Genomic DNA, 15,874 nt, shown 5'->3' on the forward strand with positions numbered 1-15,874 from the left:
GTCCACTGAGATATAACAGCTGCGTAGCCCACCGACAAAGTTTCATGTACACTAGCCCAGAATAGTATAGATCGGTAGATAGAAGCGTACATATAAGCGGGCTGTACCTACAAATAACTAATAAGTGATTTAATCATATAAATCCTAAGATAATACATTGTACAATTTCAACATTTAACCAACAGAAATAACCAGAAAACTCCAAAATAGGAAGACGACTTTATAGCCAAATTTAAGTGAAACGGAAATTGTTACAAAACACTTTTTTACAAGACACCTATTAAATAATTAAGAAATGAGTCTGTTTACAACGCTCTGGAGCAATTGGACTATACATAAAAGTCAAAGATTGTGTCTAAAAGAAGTTTTTATATTTTAGAATTTTCTGATTCTTACTGTATACTGTAATCGTAAATCAATTGCAACTAGAAACCTACAGTTTAAAAAATGTTGTTGCTTTAAAATATTTAATATTAAAATAACTTAAATTGATTAAAAACAAGCGTAAATATTTGAATAGAAACAAACATAAATATTTGACGCACAAATAACTGGATATAAATTGTTTACAACATTGTCTTCACTTTTATCTTTTTCAATGTTTATATTTTCTTCCGTGATATTTCCGCTAACAGCTCCATAGCTCGGGCTTGCGACTCCCTTAAATCCATCTTTTGTATATGATTTGAAACTCTGTGAGTGGAAGGATCTAAAACTATCCACTGTTACACACTGGTACTCTGGCATTCTGTAAACTCTGGTACCCGGGTGGACCAAGGTCGCAAATTTTAGAGACTATTTGTGACTAGTAGTCAGTATTATTTAAGCGCCTTGAGACACTTATCATTCATCAAGAGGATCACGACTAAATACAACTGAAAAGCCCATTTTTAGTCAGTGCTCAGAACGGAAAAGGTGTGGGGTTACAAGTTCAATATCCCGACAGGGGGTCTCGCTATATTTGTCCGTATGTGTGTGTCTGTGTGCCCAGCTGTGGCATTTACAGCTACCATGGAAGGCAGCTGGCAATGTCTGCCTAATATAAGCAACTAAAAATAGGATTGCCCGCCTAATTAGGCAACTGAAAATAGGACTAAATATGTGCCTAAAATATTGTTTATAAGCTCTCTCATGTCAGGGGCGTTCACAGGGTACCCCCCCAACCATAAAAATCCTGTCTATGCTCAGATTAAATAAGTAACTTAATCACCCTCTGAACAGACCATGTGTCTCATTATCATGGCTGAGTAAGATTTCAAGTTTCAGACAGGAAACTTGTCATTCATGCTACAAAAATGATCCTGTGAAGTATATTCATAATTTTCAACAACTTGCTCTGAGCATTTAAAGATTCAACCCCCCTTTTGAGTCTGTGAGTATATTCACATAAGATGCAATTGAAAAAAATATTAAACAGATAATTAAGTTTATTAAAGCTTTATGTAAATTAGAAAATATTATGAAGAAAAATTTGTAAAAACTTAAATACATTCATACATACATAGATTTTAAACTAGCACTACTAGAGCCATCTAGTAGCCTGGTCACATGGCGGGCCGGGCCCTTTCCAAACTACCTAAGAGCCACGTGCGCCGATCCCAGGACCTATCCTATCACTATGGCGGGCCTCGCCGCCCGGCCGCGCCCTTACCGAAAACTGACCAGCGAAAGAAACCCAGTAAATCTATCTATCTACCTATCTATATATGAGTGCGAAAACAGGTATCTATACAGAGTACCGACAGCAAGGGGGGGGGAGGGTGAGATAATCAAGATGTTAACTATTGTTAACTATCTATCTATCTATCTAGATATAAAATCAGCTGTATTATTCAAATTACTTTTTTTAAATCCGTTACGTAACTTTACGATCCAGAAACGAAGTTTAAAAACTTTTTAAAAAGATTAGAATTTACACATTTTGACGCATGAATTAATTAACATATAGGAATTACATAAGAAATTTATAATTGACAAATACAATTGTTCATTAAAATACAATTTGGATTGGTATTCAGAAATGTTTCAAATACGGTTCTAAAACGTTATGTAACGTTACGTTTCATTGTAACGTTACAGAAACGAAACAGAAACAAAACAGAAAACGAAATTTCGTAAGAAAGGTAATATGGTTTGGTGGGGACAGGTCCTAGGATCGGCGCACGCGGCTTTTACATAGTTTGGCTATGGCGTGGCCCGCCATGTGACCAGGCGGCAGGCACTGCTGAGTGCAGAGTAACCACAACCAGTCAGTTCAGTAGTCACCCAGTGTCCAGTAACTCAGTAGTTGGTAAGGTTAAGATGTCGGATTCTGTTTGTACAGCAACGGTTATTACTCACATAGCAGCTTCAATCACAACAATATCTTAGTTATTCAATCAGATTCAGACAGGGGAAAAAGAACAAGATTAAAAGCGAAGTTTTTTATTATATAAGTCATTTGTTTGCTAAGCTGGTAGATCGAACAAAAGTCATATCTAATAATTAAACAAGCAAATCAACATTATAAGCTGGATGCAGGAATTACAGAAGTAATTAGCCAAATATCACTGAATTTAAATGATGTTAAAATATGTTTAGTATTAGTATTTAGGGATTTTTTTTTATTTTTACTGTTTATATTTTTATCCTTTTCCTCAATAACTGTGAATATTATCTTTTATACATCATTAAAAAATAGGACTTTTCAGACTTTAATAAGTTTGTTTAGTTCAGACTTTAATCAGTTTGTTTAGTTCAGACTTTAATCAGNAATAATAATAATAATAATAATAATAATAATAATAATAATAATAATAATAATAATAATAATAATAATAATAATAATAATAATAATAATAATAATAATAATAATAATAATAATAATAATAATAATAATAATAATAATAATAATAATAATAATAATAATAATAATAATAATAATAATAATAATAATAATAATAATAATAATAATAATAATAATAATAATAATAATAATAATAATAATAATAATAATAATAATAATAATAATAATAATAATAATAATAATAATAATAATAATAATAATAATAATAATAATAATAATAATAATAATAATAATAATAATAATAATAATAATAATAATAATAATAATAATAATATAATAATAATAATAATAATAATAATAATAATAATAATAATAATAATAATAATAATAATAATAATAATAATAATAATAATAAATAATAATAATAATAATAATAATAATAATATTATTTCAAAAAACACTTGGAAATAAAAGTGTCCCAGATTTCAATCTAACTTGCATGTCTTGGCTTAATACCAGCCACAAAAAAAGATTATTTTATGCCAAACAATGGTAAACAGTAAAAAGCTATATAAATATATTACAATTATCATTACCTTGAATGTCTATGCTTTCCTCTTTTACATCTTCTTCCTTAAGATACACAGTATATATTTCATCTACAGTAGACAATTCTTCCTTAAATACTACTTTCTGTTCATATATACTTTCAGCCATTCTTTCTGAAAATAAGCATGTTTTAAAAACTAAACTAAAGATAAAACTAAAACTGAACACTGATATGAGCTAACTGTAGAGTGTAAACAGTACACTAAGCTACTGTAAACTTTAGGAGTATCATGGCTCCTCTCAAGATTGAGAAAACTCTACCTGAACCTGGAATCAAGCCTAACCTCAAACAATTGTGATCTTCAATGTATATTTGTACCAATATAAAGCTTTTAATATTTTATATTTCAGAGTAGAATGGCAGATCATGATCTTCAAGACTGAAGCTCTACTGCCTGCTCTTGCTTTCCAGCTCAGAAAATCAGCTAGGATATTGCTAATATAATTGCAATAACTACTTGGGTTTTTACAAGAATTGCTTTTGCTTAATAAAGCTATTCTTATTAAGGAATACCAGATCTGAAACTAAATCTGATAACCCTGATCGTTATTGAGCTGATGATCACTGGGTCCTGCTAAACTCGGTGCGGCTGATCTCCTTTCGAGTCAAGGTAAACACCTAGCTCATAATAAGTTGAAACCAAATGTTGAACTTAAATGGAGGCAAACTATAAATAAATATTTTAGTTCCAACCGCTAAAAGTTAAACTACTCGCAGCTCCAAGTCTCTCCTATTCAGAAGATTGAGAGCCTTGTTAGGTAAAACAACCTAGATGATGTCGTAATTCCCTTACCTTACAAAATGTATATATTATAGGAGAACCTGCTATAAAACCTGCTTGATCTAAAACAGCTAATCACACTCTACAGGGTACCATCCTTTTTGTAGAGAGGTAAATACATTTTCAAGAGATTACCAATTGAGGAGCGCGCTTGCCGCAAAACAGATTTGGGTGGCGGTGATTACTATTTGAGCTACTCTGGACTCCCTCCCCTTGTCTGATCTCAGGAAGAACAAGGATGAAATTTTAAAAAGGAGAGAATGACATATTTATAACAAAAAATTAAAAACAGTAATATTTGTTGATCAATACAATCTTCTTTAAATATTTTTAAAAAATGATAAAAAACAAAATAGAATTGGAAGTAAACAGTGCAGAGCAAATCCATAAACACAATACTTAATTATTATGATTTCTCATTTTATGACTTTTTAGATTACCCTTGGAAGTAGCAGCGTTCATACACTGGTCACAGGGATATCTCACTCCTTCATGTTTATTCTCAACATGTTTCTTAAAATGACCAGCTGAAATAGCAGTGTGTTCACATTGATTGCAGGGAGGGGAGGAAGGCCAACCAGGGTCTGTCCTAGTATACGATTTTTGGCCCCCCCCCCCCACCCCCCCCCTCCTATCAATTTTGTACATGACCATTTATTTTTCAGCAAATTTATTATTATTTATTTTTTTGTTATTTAGGGTTAGGTTAGGTTAAGATACTTTCTGGGCCGAGCGCTGTGGCTAGGATGGGCTAGGGGGCGAGCGCTGCGGCCACGGGTTAGGTTAAGTTAAGAAACTTCTTGTCAGACCCATGTACAAAATTGATAGGAGGGGGGGGGGGGTCCAAAAATCGTATACTAGGAAATTACCGCCAACCACACATCAATCTCTAGTCCGAACCACATTCTCCTCATTTTGAAAATAAATACTTTTTTTTAAAATATGGCGACGTTAGGCCATAGATAAAATATAAAATTTTCCGAATTAAATTTTAGATTTCTGTAAAAGAGAAAATGCTCCATAAACGATGTTCTACAAAAAAGCGTCTGTGTCAGAGCCCTTTCTTTCGCGGAAAATGCCGCAAAACATTCTCAAACTCGATGTAAACAACTTTTAGTAATATTCCAGCTGAATTTGGGTTAGAGACATGACTTACAATTTTTATATGATTAAATACTGTTTGAATTCATATGGTTGTGACCAATTAATTGTAGCAAATGATTTAAATAATATAAATTGAACATTATTTTTTCTATAATTTTAAGCATGCAGCAGGCAGTATGTGATCTCGGGGACAACAAATCTACCTTATTTGTACATAAATCAGAAATCAATGATTATTTTGTATGGGTTGAAATGGAAAGATTAAAGACCATGTTCACGCGAATTCTTTGGTATAAAATTTTATTAGTGAAAGTTATCCATTTTGGAGGCCAAAGAGATTCAATTTTTTAACCTAAATAATGTTTGACATCATTCTTGTGGATTTGAAGATTCCAACATCTCAAAATCCGTGGAAAACTTTATTCTAGTCATGTTTTATGCCCTAATGTCGCCATATTTAAAAAAAATGTATTTAATTTCAAGGATTGGACACTTAAAAAAAAATATTGAAAGGACAAGGATTTTGAGGTTGTTCGGACAAGAAAATGAGGAGAATGTGGTTCGGACTAGAGATTGATGTTGTTGGCCTTCCTCCCCTCTTGCAGGGGTGTCCCAGTCCTTCGTGTTTATATTTTTTATGCCTCTTCAGATCTGTTGTTGTACTTTCAGCATATTTACACTGATCACAGGGATACCTAACGCCTTCATGTTTATTTCTAATATGCTTCTTCAGATGATTTTTTGTGGTAGCAACGAATTCCCACTGGGCACAAGGATGAGTAATGCCTATTTGTTTAATTATTATATATTTCTTCAGATGACTTGCTGTTGCAGTGAAAAGAGGATCTGCTCTGATATTAATCTTTAAAAGGGGATGGTGGAGTTGGCACATTATATTTTCTCTTTTAATTCTCTCTCCCTGTACATAAACTGTACAAGTATCTTCTACAGTAGAACCTGGAAGAATTTCTTCCTTGATGAAAACTGTTAAGAGTTAAGCTGGCGCTGAAATGAAACCGGTTTTTTGGGGAACTTGAGACGCGGCTTTAACTTATTAAATTCGGACACCAGACTCAATCTTTCGGAATAAAATATTTTAAAGTTTTTAAGAAACTACAGTGTAAATAATAGTAATCATCAACTGACAAACAGAAATCTGATCTAGGGAATGACAAGAAGGAAATATAGAAGAATAGGATGAGGAAATATGTCTTATACTAACATCAATATTTGTTGATTTTCACTTTTTTATTCCTTTAAATAAGAAATAATGAAAAGAAATAAGAGAATAGTGAAAAAAAATAATAATGAATAGATAAATAGAAAGATAAATATATTGTTCTTGAACCTTGGGTGAAACAATAAGAGAATAATGAAGTTTACAGTGCAGAGCAAATTCTCAACACACTCCTTATTTATCATGTTTCCTCTTTTTATGCCGTTTAAGAGTACTTGTGGAAGTGGCAGCGTACATACATTTGTCACAAGGATATCTTACTCCTTCATGTTTATTTTCAATATGTCTCTTCAGATTACATGCTGTAGTAGCAGAGTATTCACACTGATAATAGGAATATCTTACTCCTTCATTTTTATTTTCAATATGTTTCTTCAGATTACCAGCTGTAGTAGCAGTGTATTCACACTGAGCACAGGGAAATCTTACTCCTTTATAATTAACAAATTTAATTAGAAACATGAAGAATTAAATTGTTTCGAAACATAATCATAAACTGCCGTGAAAGATTGGTTCAAGAATCCTGGTTTAAAACAATATAAAATAGTACTGTATTTAGATTTACTAAATACTTGTCTTACCCTAAAAATAACAGCGTTAATAGTAATATAAGAAAATAATTATTTTCTGAAAGAGTGATTTCTAAGTGCAATTCCATCTAAAATCAAACCAGTGAAATATTTTTAGAACGTTTAAAGTACTATAGTACAAGAGCTTTTTCAATAAGAAATTGAAATATATGTATATGTATATTTCAAACTTTCAACACTGTTTGATCTAGGAATTGAAATATATGTATATGTATGTTTTAAACTTTCAACACTGTTTGATCTAGGAATTGAAATATATGTATATGCATATTTCAAACTTTCAACACTGTTTGATCTAGGAATTGAAATATATGAATATGTATGTTTCAAACTTTCAACGCTGTTTGATCTAGGAATTGATTTATATGTATATGTATGTTTCAAACTTTCAACACTGTTTGATCTAGGAATTGATTTATATGTATATGTATGTTTCAAACTTTCAACACTGTTTGATCTAGGAATTGAAATATATGTATATGTATGTTTCAAACTTTCAACACTGTTTGATCTAGGAATTGAAATATATGTACACGTATGTTTCAAACTTTCAACACTGTTTGATCTAGGAATTGAAATAAATATTTACTAAAAATGAAGATTTAAAAAAAATCAACATCAATATTATTTGTTGATTAATACAATTTATTTCTTGGAAAATGAAATAAAATGAAAATAAAAAACAGAATAGAATTGGGAGTAAACAGTGCAAAGCAAATCCTTAAACACAATACTTATTTATTATGATTTCTCATTTTATGACTTTTTAGACTACCCTTGGAAGTAGCAGCGTGCATACACTGGTCACAGGGATATCGCACTCCTTCATGTTTATTTTCAACATGTTTCTTCAAATGACCAGCTGAAAAAGCAGTGTGTTCACATTGATCACAGGGGTGTCCCAGTCCTTCGTGTTTATATTTTCTATGCCTCTTCAGATCTGTTGTTGTAGTTGCAGCATATTTACACTGGTCACAGGGATATCTCACTCCTTCATGTTTATTTTCTATATGCTTCTTCAAATGACTTTATGTGGTAGCAACATATTCACACTGGGCACAGGGATATCTAACGCCTATTTGTTTAATTATAATATGTTTCTTCAGATGACTTGCTGTTGCAGTGAAAAGAGGATCTGTCTCGATATTAATGCTTCATCTGAAAAATTTAACAGTAATTATAGAAAATGAATCTTTTTAAAAAAATTAAAATTTAGTTTTAAACAATATGTATAAATTAAATAGATGATGGTCAAAGCAATTTAATTTAATTTAATTTAAATATTTGAAATAGTTTATAGAACAGAAGCAGAATCATGATGAATCAAAATAAAAAAATATTTACAGTTTGAAGAATAAATGAAAAATGCTAAAATTAAAAATAAGAAAATTCTGACAAATTCTAAATTTCAAATGAAATCAGGGGTTTTAATCCAATTCAAACCCGTAAAATTACATTTAGAAAACATGAAATCTTTTTACAAATAATATTTTCTCTTTCAGATCAAAGACTGTAGTCTTAGCATGAATAAGTTCAATAGTCCTAAAGAAACATCTCACTCACTAAGTATATTTTTAATATGTTGCTTAAGATTACTTCCTGTAGTAGCAGCGTATTCACACTGATCACATGAATATCTCACTTCTTTATGTTTATTTTCAATATGTTTCAATACTGTAGTAGCAGCATATTTGCACTGAGCACAGGGATATGTAACGCCTTTATGTTTATTTAAAAAATGTGTCATCAAACTAACTGTGGTAGCAGCGAATTCACACAAGCCACAAGGATATCTAACCCCTATATGTTTATTTTCAATTGTTTTTTTTCAGGTTTGTTGTTGAGGTAGCAGCGTATTCACACTGGTCACAGGGATATTTCACTCCTTCATGATTATTTTTGAAATGTCTTTTTAGACATCCAACTGTAGTAGCAGCCTAATCACAATGTTGACACGGATATCTCACTCCTTCATGTATATATTTGATATGCTTCTTAAGACTATCTTTTGTTGTAGCAGCGTAATCACACTAGTTACAGAGATATCTCACTCCATCATGCATACTGTCAATATGTCTCACTCTCTTCAGTGTTCCAGGTTTGTGCATATTCACATTTCCCGCAGGGATACTCTTTTTCTGCTAATTCACTTTTTTTGGGCCTCTTTGGTTAAGAGAGAGAAATGTTTCTTCTTGTCAGACTTTAGGGTTTATAGGGTTTCAAAGTGTATCTTTAAATGACTATTATCTCTCACTTCGTGGGTCGCACGTGTCTCATGGACGTGCTGAAGATTTTGATTGTACTGTGGTATAATAACTCCTCTTTATAACTCGAGGTATAGAAGATAACTCCAAAATATTTTATGTATTTATTTATCCTCTAATCAGGTGATAACTGAAAAAACAAATCACAATTAGATTAGTATAAATTACTGTAAATAAATATAAAAATAGGGAAAGTATTTAAAGATAAAATCAGCTATTTATAAGGAGCGGCTTTTATAAATGAAAAATAAATGAGTACTTACATTACGGACATTATCCAGTTACAAGAGAGATAGTCATGTTCACAGGTTTAAAGCTTGCTTCATGGTTGATAGTCGACGTCTAAAATTATTGACGTTTAGATGATCAATCAATCAATCAACAGTACATATAACAAATTAATATTTATATCTAACAGAGTTTTTTAGAGAATGATGAATATTATTTACCTATAGGATCATTTTGTAGCATGACAACCTATAGAGATCAGGATCGCTCACACCCAGCGATCTAAAGTTCAAAACTCGATTAAACTTTGATAAGTTATGGAAAAAGATACCGATTCTTTTCATGCTTAGGTCATATACTCTCTTTAAAATGTTCAAATGTTTCTTATGAGAGATATATACTTGTAGTGGATTCACAATAAACAGGATCCGTTGAGCGAAGTTTAGTACGACTTCGCTAGAAGGGTCTGCAGGGAAATTCGTCTCCGTGCAATTCAGGTTCTAGAGAAAAGGTTTTAAAGTCTTTTTTCTATTAACTGAAAGGTGTGAAAAATGTTAGATGAATGCATTTTAAAGTATATGTATATACCTATATACTTAAAGCTGAGAGCTCAATCAGCCGGTCACACTCTACACGCTCCTTCAGTCTCTATAAAAAGTGCATTGTTCATTTATGCTCATTTTATAGTGTTTTTTTGGGCAATTCGTTTATTCACCTAAAATGACACAGAGACTGCAAGGACGTATAGGTAGAGGTGTAGATCGTCAGTAGTTGCTATAACTTCAGATCTAGATTTACAAATTGTTAATTTTTTATAATGCAAACTTCTTTACAACTTTTTATATATGTTTAAAATTGTACCTATGTTTACTAAGGATCAAACATTGCCCGCAGTTTCTTGGACACAGTACTTAAACGCGCCATGCATAATATCTGAAACACTCAGATATTAAGTATAAAAAAGTTTTATATTCAAATTTATTCAAATTTCCAAGCATGGAAATTAAATTGGTTTGAAATTAAAATGTTTAAAAATTCTCATATAAAAAGAATGGACATTAATAATTGTATATAGAAGGATTGTGCGTCCTCCAGGATTTATCTTGCGTCCTTCTTCAACTTCTCCTGTGTAACCAAGTCGTCTTCCCTGAATAGTATAAATTTTACACTTCTTTGGTATTCACAATTACACCTGAAAAATAAAATCTTGATAAAAGAAAATGAATTAAGGTCTTTTAGTTAGTTTTAGCACATTTAACACCAATCAACCTTGATTCCGTGAAAATCAAGGCTAAGTGCTGATTCTTGTTGTAAAAAATAGTCGACCACCCCTATATAATAAAGAAATGACTATTTTTAGTGGTCCTAAACCCTTCCCCCTCCCTTTCTTGTACCACTTCCCCCCTTCATAAAGAACCGATTAGTTTAAATATACTTTACATTATGCAATTCTAACTAGTAAATAAGAAAAGGAAGTTAAATAGTGCTCGTTTTATATTAGAACATTGATTAATACTGTTTAGTTGAACATTCTCTTTAATAAATGAAACCACACAACCCTCTCTTCACAAAAATATATATAACTGTATAAAAATTAGTCGACCACCCCTATATTAGTGCTAGCATATATAACTGTATAAAAGTTAATTGACCTCCCCTATATTAGTGCTTGCATATATAACTGTATAAAAGTTAGTTGACCACCCCTATATTAGTGCTAGCATATATAACTGTATAAAAGGTTGTTGACCACCTCTATAATAGTGCTAGCATATATAACTGTATAAAAGTTAGTTGACCACCCCTATATTAGTGCTTGCATATATAACTGTATAAAAGTTAGTTGACCACCCCTATATTAGTGCTTACATATATAACTGTATAAAAGTTAGTTGACCACCCCTATATTAGTGCTTGCATATATATATATAACTGTATAAAATTTAGTTGACCACCCCTATATTAGTGCTTGCATATATAACTGTATAAAAGTTAGTTGACCACCCCTTGCATATATAACTGTATAATAGTTAGTCGACCACCCCTATATTAGAGCTAGCATATATAACTGTATAAAAGTTAGTTGACGACTCCTATATTAGTGCTAGCATATATAACTGTATAAACGTTAGTTGACCACTCCTATATTTGTGCTTGCATATATAACTGTATAAAAGTGAAACGAATACCCCTATATTAGTGAGTCTTAGAGGGGTATTTGCCATTTTCTGTTGTGTGCAATGTTCCGTAAAATTCCAAAACAGAGAGAAGGGATTGGATTTAGATCCAGAAAAATAATATCTGTGGGATGCCTGCGTGGAGACTGGCAGCTGGTGGGGTCTTAAATGTAAGACATGTGGCCACAGTGCTCGGCCCTGTAGCCTGTCCTTGCTGCAGCACTCGGCCCAGAAAGTGTCATAACTTAACCTAACTTGTGGCCGCAGCACTCCGCCCCCTAGCCTGTCCTAGCCGCAGCGCTCGGCCCAAAAAGTGTCTTATTCTAACCTAACCCTAAATAAATATTAATTTATTTATTTTTCTGGATCTACAAAATTCAATCATCCCCCTCTCTCTGTTTTGGAATTTTACTGGGCATTGCACACAACAGAAAATGGCAAATACCTCTTAAAGGTTGGTGTAATCTCTAAAGTGGCTTGGAAGATTTTGCCTTATACATTTAGAAATCTCAATTTTCAAAGAATAATAAATTAGGAAAATTTTATTTTATTCTCTACTCTACCAAATTTGCATAAAAAGAATCATTGATGATAAGATGAGTATTTTAGGAGATATAACAAAAAATAAAAAATATTTATGATTACTTACTTTCAATCTTCATGTCTTCCCCCTGTACATAAAATGTACAAGTATCTTCTATTGTAGAACCTGGAAGAATTTCTTCCTTAGTTGAAACAGTTTTTCCAGGGGTCAATATAATTCCATACCCAATCCCAATGGGATCGGGTCAAAATGGCTGTTTGGGATGAAAAATGAAATTTTGGGACAAATAATTAAATTTTGTCAAAATACATGAAATTATTGGGACATAAAATGAAATAATAGGGAAAAAAATAAAATTATTGGGACAAAAAATAAAACTGTGTGGCCAAAACCTTGAGGCCCTGTGATAACAAACTTGTGGAATTTGAAAAAAAATTGACTTTTTGGACAGAAAATGAAAGTTTGGGATGGAAAATAAAAATATGGGACGGAAAATCATTTTGTGGAATTTAAATTTTTTTCTGGATTTTGGGACTAAAATGAATTTTAAGGGACAAAAAATGGAAGTCTTAAGGATTGAAAATGAACTTTTGAAACAAATTACGAAATAATTGGGATAGAAAATAAAATTAATAACCAGCATGTATGAAAAGGACAAGTGAAATTTGAAATAATTTTTTAGGGTTTGGGATGGAAAATAGAATTTTGGGACGAAAATGTAATAAATGGGATTAAACTTAAAATAAAAATCCAGGTCATGAAAGGAATGACTAGTGGAATTGAAAATATTTGTTTTGCTTTTGGTACAAAAAATGAAACTGTTGGGACAGAAAATGAAAGTGTTGGGACCGAAAATCATTTTTTTCTAAAAATAACTTGTGATGGGACAAATAATCAATTATGGAATTATATTGACCCCTGGTTTTTTTTCCTTCATCTCAAACTCTTCCAAGTTTATTTCTTGTTTTACCAGCAGTATTACTTAAATTTAAACAGTTATTATATATTTAGATCCTGTAACGCTGTTTGATCTAGGAATTGAAATATAAAAACTAAAAAACTTTTTAATAAATAATAAAAAGAACATAAACTTTCGCCTTTAAATTCTTTATTTTCAATCTTAACATCTTCTTCCTTCACATCCCATGTACATATTTGCTCTAACTTCTTCTTCTTTTATCCCTATTTATTCCATAATCAATTCTTTTTTCATATTCTCTGCCATTTTATCTAAAACAAGTAATATTTAAGAATGAATCAATAGAAAGATAAATAATTTGTGTTTGAACCTTGGGTAAAACAATAAGAGAATAATGAAGTTTACAGTGCAAATTCTCAACACACTTCTCAATTTTTATGTTTCCTCTTTTTGTGCCGTTTCAGATCACTTCTGTGAGTGGCAGCGCTTTTAATATGTGACTTCAAAGCTCCTTCTGTAGTAGCAGCGTATTCACACTGATCACAGGGATATCTCACTCCTTCATGTTTACTTTTAATATGTGACTTCAAAGCTCCTGCTGTAGTAGCAGCGTATTCACACTGGTCACAGGGATATCTCACTCCTTCATGTTTATTTTTAATATGTGACTTCAAATCTCCTGCTGTAATAGCAGCGTATTCACACTGATCACAGGAATATCTTACTCCTTCATGCTTACTTTCAACATGTCTCTTCAAATGACTTACATTAATGGCAGCAAAATCACATTCCGTACAAGGATATCTCACTCCTTCATGTTTATTTTCAATATGTCTCTTGAGATTTACAGCTCGGGTTGCCACATAATCACATTTCTCACAGGGATATGTTTGTTTTCCCAGTTTACTCTTCTCACATCTCTTTGGTTCAGAGTGAAGAGGATATTCTGTAGTTTTGACAATTTCACCTGAACAATAAGAAAGAAATTAGAATAATAATGATTCAAGTGCTCTAGTATACAAGATTGGTAAATTTAAGAAATTCAAAAATAAAAACCATAATTTCACGAAAATCAAAAATAATCTGCAAATCGCTGGTTCGAAAAGAACACTGCATTGCACATTGTAAATTCTTGTCATTAAGTTAAATAGATTTAAAAAAACACATTGCTTGGATATCCAACTATCTGGGGTCCAAGGAATATTTAAGAGGCTCGGAAGAAGGTGTGAAGTTAACTGTGGTTCAGAAGGTTTGCCCCTCCCTCTTAAAAAAAACCTTTTGTTTACCAACTCCACCAATTATATTTTATTTTCAAATTTACCTTTTATTCTTAAAAATTATCCTGAAAAAGTTTATTTAAATCTAATGATTTTTTCTGTTTCCAAAATAAATTTTACAGGATTAAAATAAGTAACAAAAATATTTTTATGAAGTTATATCTTACTTTCCATCTTCATATCTTCCCCCTGTACATAAACTGTACAAGTATCTTCTACAGTAGAACCTGGAAGAATTTCTACCTTGATGGAAACTGTTTCTTCTTTCATCTCAAACTCTTCCAAGTTTATTTTTTGTGTTGTTTTATCACCAGTATTATCTAAAATTAACTGTTATTATATATTTAGAAAAAACTAAATCTGTTTGATTTAGGAATTTTAGTGAGAAAGCTTTAAAAATTGATATTTTGAATGAATAATAAAAAAATGTCATCAATTTCCACCTTTAATTTCTGCTTTTTCCATCTGAACATCTTCTTCCTGTACATCCCAAGTACAAGTTTCCTCTAAGATAGAAGATGAACACATTTCTTCCTTGATGAAAACTTCTTCTTCTTCTTTTATCTCTATTTCTTCCATAATCAATTCTTCTTTTATATTCTCTGCCATTTTATCTGAAATATAAAAAAATCAACTAAAAATGTGAAATACTGAAATGTATCAATCTTGCAAAGTGTGAACGGTTTACACGAGATTTCTTCACTAATAATACAAAAAAAACTTTAATTATTAAACAATAGCAATCCGGACTCAATCTTTCTAAATTAAAGGTTATTAAGAGTCTACAGTGTAAATAATAGTAATCATCAACTGACAAACAGAAATCTGACCTAGGGTATGACAAGAATGAAACATAGAAAGGAAGGATGAGGAAATTTTTCTAATACTAACATAAATATATCTCACTCCTTCATGTTTATTTTCAATATGTGACTTCAGATGATTTACTGTAATAGCAGCGAATTCACACAATTCACAATTCAATAAATAGAAAGATGAATATATTGTGTTTAAACCTTGGGTTTAACAATAAGAGAATAATGAAGTTTACAGTGCAGAGCAAATTCTCAATACACTTCTCAATTATGATGTTTCCTCTTTTTATGCCGTTTCAGATGACTTGTGTAAGTGGCAGCGTACATACATTGGTCACAAGGATATCTCACCCCTTCATGTTTATCTTCAATATGTTTCTTCAGACTACTTGCTGTAGTAGCACCGTATTCACACTGATCACAGGGATATATCACTTCTTCATGTTTATTTTTGATATGTTTCTTTAGTTTATTTGCTGTAATAGCAGCGTATTTACACTAATCACAGGGATATCTCACTCCTTCGTGTTTATTTTCAATATG

The 15,874-nt window shown here is 31.5% G+C and overlaps 1 long non-coding RNA gene and 1 pseudogene across 3 annotated transcripts; both read right to left on the reverse strand.

Annotated features, from left to right (window-relative positions):
- Nucleotides 1-1,162: 1,162 nt before the first annotated feature.
- On the reverse strand, nucleotides 1,163-1,318 carry LOC111717314 (uncharacterized; annotated as a pseudogene).
- A 7,247-nt stretch (nucleotides 1,319-8,565) lies between these two features.
- On the reverse strand, nucleotides 8,566-13,719 carry LOC111717312 (uncharacterized). 3 transcript variants are annotated; one of them, XR_002768750.1, is made up of 8 exons: nucleotides 12,426-13,719; nucleotides 10,461-10,746; nucleotides 10,315-10,387; nucleotides 10,188-10,247; nucleotides 10,001-10,099; nucleotides 9,821-9,881; nucleotides 9,635-9,713; nucleotides 8,566-9,501 (listed from the first exon to the last, which is right to left on the reverse strand). It is a non-coding gene; the product is annotated as an uncharacterized LOC111717312 (long non-coding RNA). The 3 variants fall into 3 exon arrangements; XR_002768751.1 differs by lacking the exon at nucleotides 10,001-10,099; XR_002768749.1 differs by having other exon boundaries at nucleotides 10,001-10,247.
- Nucleotides 13,720-15,874: the final 2,155 nt, after the last annotated feature.

The sequence above is a fragment of the Eurytemora carolleeae genome, unplaced genomic scaffold (genome assembly GCF_000591075.1).
Source record: "Eurytemora carolleeae unplaced genomic scaffold, Eaff_2.0 scaffold2254, whole genome shotgun sequence".
Classification (NCBI taxonomy): domain Eukaryota; kingdom Metazoa; phylum Arthropoda; class Copepoda; order Calanoida; family Temoridae; genus Eurytemora; species Eurytemora carolleeae.